Source organism: Ranitomeya variabilis, chromosome 1 (genome assembly GCF_051348905.1).
Source record: "Ranitomeya variabilis isolate aRanVar5 chromosome 1, aRanVar5.hap1, whole genome shotgun sequence".
NCBI classification, from domain to species: Eukaryota; Metazoa; Chordata; class Amphibia; order Anura; family Dendrobatidae; genus Ranitomeya; species Ranitomeya variabilis.
Window position 1 is genome coordinate 51781100 of NC_135232.1, and position 6076 is coordinate 51787175.

A 6076-nucleotide genomic window follows, 5' to 3' on the forward strand; every position below is an offset into this window, starting at 1 on the left:
CTGGCTAGGTTCCTCATATTAATATCACTTTGCTCTTAGTAAAAGGGAACATTATTATCCAGAGCTGAAAATCATTTCCACCTATTACCATTCTTCACAGCTGAGGGTTTGCTTCAAATGTATCACACGAGGTCGGTCTAACAAGTACAGTTGGAGAGAAGATATGCAATGGAGTACGACTGCAGTGTCTGACTACCTACAGATTCGTTTGTAGTCTGTAACCATGGAAACACATAGCTCTTTGTTCAAGCTGTATGCAAAAAACAGTAGTGTGCTTATATTTATTGGATTATTATGCTGGTTATAAAGGTGACATTTTTTCATCTTGTATCTTATGGCTCTCGATCATCACGGGAGGAAAGCTAGATTTCTTACCCATTGTCTTATCATTCAAAAAAAGTTGAGGTGCAGTGGCAAATATTTATAATACTTATTTAGAAACTGAAGATATGTTATGTCCTATACGAATCGTCTATCATCAGATCTGATAACAGCCTAGAATTGTCACTTTAAAGTTTAAAAGGATACTGTAGTATGCATGTATATAAGGCTCATAATTGTTTGCTATGGCTTACAGTAAATTTACCCTCCATTAAGAAAACCTTTTAAAAAAATTCTACTCTTAATAATTCTTTTAGCCCACCATCTCAGTGGAGCATTAAAAGATAAATCTCAATTTTAAGTTTTGCTTGTAGTACCATTTTCCACCACTACCAAGTAAAGAAATTCCATACATATCAATGCAGTAGCGCCCCCAGACTAAATCAATCTTACCCCTTATTTGTTTTTTACATGCATTCTGATTTTTTTTTTTTAAATGCATCACAAATTCTCAGTTTGATATACTTCTTATGTTTCTTTGACCTTATTGCATTGGGTTGCTTAGGCTTGCAAACAAAAAAAAAAGCAGCATGCTCTGTATGTTTAGCAAATCCTGATCACTATAGCAATGATTTAGTTATGATTTTTATGTATATATATATATATATATATATATATATATATATATATATATATATTTTATTAGTCAGTAGTAAATGTCACTGCTTTGTGATATAAATTAGGGGAAGTGACCTTTAATATTTGTAGGATATGTAGGGGTTCAGAGGGGGATGCAGATGCTGTGAGATGAGAGGATGATCATACAGAATCAGCAGTGGGACAAGAAAAGGTTGCAAATCGTACAAGGAATGCACCTGTCTGCATTGCACGCCATACAATTGTACGCCTGCCTGAGCAGATAGAAGCAAATCCAGACTTGACTTGTTTTTTATACTGCCCATCTTACTGGAGGGTTGCCAAGCATTTCTTTGTTTCTGTCCACATCAAGACTGGGGAATAATGCTATGTTGGCAATATAGGCAGCTGCATATGGGCTCAGAAGACTAGGGAGACACTGGACTCTTGTTAGATTTCATGGATCACAATTACTAAAAGATAGACGACATAAAGAAACAGGCGGGAGTGAGTAGAACCATTATTAGCAACTAGACAGATAGTGGCCCATATAATGTGTTCTCAACGGGGCTGGGTATGGGTGGGGTTCATGCCCCCTGCAAAATAGTATAAATACAGGTCAGCCCAGTATTATTCCAAAAAATCACAAGTTATCCCCTTTCCACTGAATAGGGAATAAGTTGCTGATCGCTGTGGGTCCAAACACTGGGCCCAAGATTAAGGCTCTGAAGTCCAGTTCTATAAAGGGGTTGACCGGCCTCAGGGTACAAGTCTGCAGTCGTTCTATGTGACTGCAGACCTGTAAATCCCCACATCACGTGGACTGGGTGCTGTGGGGATTCTCCAGTGCCGGAATCAGCGGGTGTGAGACTGCAAGTATGTGATTTGCATACATGAGGTCACATGCAGACTAGACGTGCCTGGCCTCACTCAGTGCAAGTGTACTGAGCAAGTGCAGACCCAGTCTAGTTGAAATGTGGCAAAATTTGCAAATCACATACTTGCAGTTGCATGACAGCCCGATCTCGGCACCAGAGAACCCTGACAACACATAGAGTCTGAGGCCACAAAGGGTCACTGCAGTCTTGTAGCCTAAGGCCGGACAACCCCTTCAACACTGAATGAAGCGGAGGTCGAGCATGCACAACTCCGCTCCAGTCAAGAAGGAGCTCCAAAGCCCAGAACATAGGATCACTGGAGATCCCAGTGGTCGGACCTTCAGCGATCCGCTAAGTATCTCCTCTACCATGGACTGTGGATAACTTGTGATTTTGGAAATAACCCTATAATGATGGTTAGTATGTGAAGCAGATTCCCTAATAATGATGTACACCCCATATTACTGATGACTAGTGTACAAGACAGACCCCAGAGTATCAATAGCTCATATACAAAGAACAGCAGACCCCAGATAACTGATGACTAGTGTACAAGTATACAAAGCAGAATACAGTTTTAGCTTTAGTATTGATGACTGGTTTACCCCAAACTACTGCACTTCTCCGAAACTAAGACGGGGTCTTATATTACTTTTTGCTCCCAAAGATGCTCTATGGCTTATTTTCAGGTTATGTCTTATACTCCATGAACAACAATCCCAAAAAGAAAATTATTGAAAAATGCAAATTAAAATATAAATATATCAATTAGCCAATAGATGGCACCACATAACAAAGGTATGAACATATAAATTACCGCAGTGGAGTATTCATCAAATGATAAGACCAAAAGGAATTGTACCTAATATAGATGTGGTATTAATTCCTTTTGGAAATTTTAGGTTTTATCATTTGATGAATTATTTGTTGTTATGTGATTCCATCTACTGGCTAATTGTTATATTTACATTTTAATTAGCATTTTACAATAAACTGTAGTTTACCTATATTTTGTGTTAATACTTTTACTTGTTCAGTTGCACATTTTCTTATCTGATCTGCTGCTTTCATGGCGCAGAACTATACATACCAGTCCTAGAATGGTGGGTACATACCGTATTGACTATGGGTTAAATTTACAATTATTATTCCCTATGTACTCGGACTGGTTGCAATGCAGCTAGAACGGCGAGGGACCCGACAGTGACGCAGTTCTCTGTGCATCCATCCACCATCGGCATTTGCCAACTCGAATTGTCTGGGATCTGGTGTGTGCGATTATTTTTGGGATGCATGCTCTTTTTGGGGTGTCTGCTTTCTTTGATGAAGGGTCCTGCTGTATTCTTTAACTTTTTTATCTGCCTGGAAACTTTCTTATTAAAGGGAACCTGTCACCACGTTTTTGGAAGATGGGATAAAAATAGCGTTAAATAGGGGCAGAGGTGGGCGTTACATTAGTGTGTGTGTTATGCGTTTATTACCCACCTAAGTTGCCGAAATAACTTTGCAAAGTCTCCGTTTTCGCCTGTCAATCAGGCTGGTCAGGTCGCATGGGCGTGGTGTCTTCACCCAGATTTGGCGTAGTTTTCCGTTGGTGGCGTAGTGGTGTGCGCATGCCCAAGGTCCCGAATCCTCTTCCAGGGGATTTAAAATAGCGCGGTGTTCGTTATTGCATTGGTGATCGGTGGGCGCGGCCATCTTCCTTTGGCCGCGCGTGCGCAGAAGCGGCGCTCTGCTGGCCGCGGCTTCAGGAAAATGGCCGCCGCGATGCCGCGCGTGCGCAGATGGATATCGCGGCGGCCATTTTCCTGAAGCCGCGGCCAGCAGAGCGCCGCTTCTGCGCACGCGCGGCCAAAGGAAGATGGCCGCGCCCACCGATCACCAATGCAATAACGGACACCGCGCTATTTTAAATCCCCTGGAAGAGGATTCGGGACCTTGGGCATGCGCACACCACTACGCCACCAACGGAAAACTACGCAAAATCTGGGTGAAGACACCACGCCCATGCGACCTGACCAGCCTGATTGACAGGCGAAAACGGAGACTTTGCAAAGTTATTTCGGCAACTTAGGTGGGTAATAAACGCATAACACACACACTAATGTAACGCCCACCTCTGCCCCTATTTAACGCTATTTTTATCCCATCTTCCAAAAACGTGGTGACAGGTTCCCTTTAAATTGCAACTAGGGCTTATTTTTGGACTAGGGCTTATATTTGAAGCATACTCCAAAAAGCCTGAAAAATCATGTCGGGGCTTATTTTTGGACTGGGTCTTATTTTCAGGGAAACACTGTAGTATATAAGGCTGGCTCAGAGAACTGATGGAACACACGCAAAGCAGACCTTATGTGCATACAAAGTATCCTCACTATTGATGACTAGTATACAAGACAGTCCTGTTTTACTTATCATGAACATACAATACTATATTACCGATGACCAGAATTAGTGTTTAGTCTTAGATGAGCATCTTAAGTCTCTATATTCCCAGTGACTGTTCACAATGGAGTCACCACTATGAAGGTCATTTGATGCCATAGAAAACCAGTTCTATTCTGCTGCCGCCTCTTCCTCTGTTTTACCCCATATATAAAAATTTCCAAGTTTGCTCCATCCAAACAGAAACCATGAAAAATGTAGGGCCAAAGCACACAAACACTCTACGTACCGGTGTCAGAAGTGTTTTGGATCAGTGTATAGCCCGTGTGTCTGTTTTTTCCATCCGAGTTTCATCAGTATTTTTCACAGATGGATAAAAAAATAAGTAATTTACAAAGTTTCTCCTATACTTTGCAATGCTAAATATGAGCACCACATGGATTATACAGTGGTGTGAAAAAGTGTTTGTCCCCTTCCTGATTTCCTATTCTTTTGCATGTTTGTCACAATTAAATGCTTCAGATCACCAAATAAATTTAAATATTAGACAAAGATAACACAAGTAATCACAAAATACAGTTTTTAAATGAAGGTCTTTATTTTTAAGGGAAAAAGAAATACAAACCTACAGGGCAAAGTGTGAAAAAGTGATTGCCTCCCACCTTAAAAAATAAATTAACTGTGATTTATCACATCTTTGGGAAGCAGAGTTCAAATTTCCTAGCCACACACAGGCCTGATTACTGCCACCTCAGTTCTCAATCAAGAAATCACTTAAATAGGACCTGCCTGGCAAAGTGAAGTAGACCAAAAGAATCTCGAAAGCTAGACATCATCCCACGATCCAAAGAAATTCAGGAACAAATGAGAAACAAAGTAATTAAGATTTATCAGTCCGGAAAAGGTTATAATGCCATTTCTTAAGCTTTGGGACTCCAGCGAACCACAGTAAGAGCCATTATCCACTAATGGTGAAAACATGGAACAGCAGTGAACCTTCCCAAGAGAGGCCAGCCGAGCAAAATTACCCCAAGAGCGCAGTGACGACTTATCCAATAGGTCACAATAGACCCATATCAACATCCAAAGAACAGCAAGCCTCACTTGCCTCAGTTAAGGTCAGTGTTCATGACTCCACCATAAGAAATAAACCGGGCAAAAATGTCCTGCATGGCAGAGTTCCAAGACGAACACCACTGCTGAGCAATAGGAACATAAAGGCTCCTCCCCCGCTTCGCCATAAAACATCTTGGGGATCCCCTAAACTTTTGGGAGAATACTCCGTGGACTGATGAGACAAAAGTTGAACGTTTTGGAATTCGGGCAGACAAGTTTTCACACCACTGTATATTGATGCCACCATCTGTGTGCTGTACATGTTTTTCATACATGTGAATAGTACCATGGATTTTGTTTGTTATGTGCTGTATCCATAAAAAAGACAGATTTTTATTTTTTAATTGATTTTTTTTGCAAAGTTGTTATACGTTTAATTAAAAGTATGGGTATAATTCAAGCATATTGTAGTGGTGTGTTCTTTTTCTACTGTTGATGCTGCCTGCTTATGATTAGGCAAGTAACACAGGGAGAAAATGCACGCCCCCAGGGAAAAATATCTGATAACACCCACTTGGGCTCACCAAGAGTTAACTCATTAGGTAGCAAATACTTTGATTGCCAATATCTCTGCAACTTACAGGTGGAATTTAAAAAAAATCCAAAATGTGTTATTCCGCTCTGCAGCCACTATTACATTACATTGTATGTCCAGTTTCATATGAAAAATTTGGTGAAAGGTCCTAACCACATCAAATTAATTATTTTGGGAGTTTTCTAGTTTGGTGTCACAGAACATG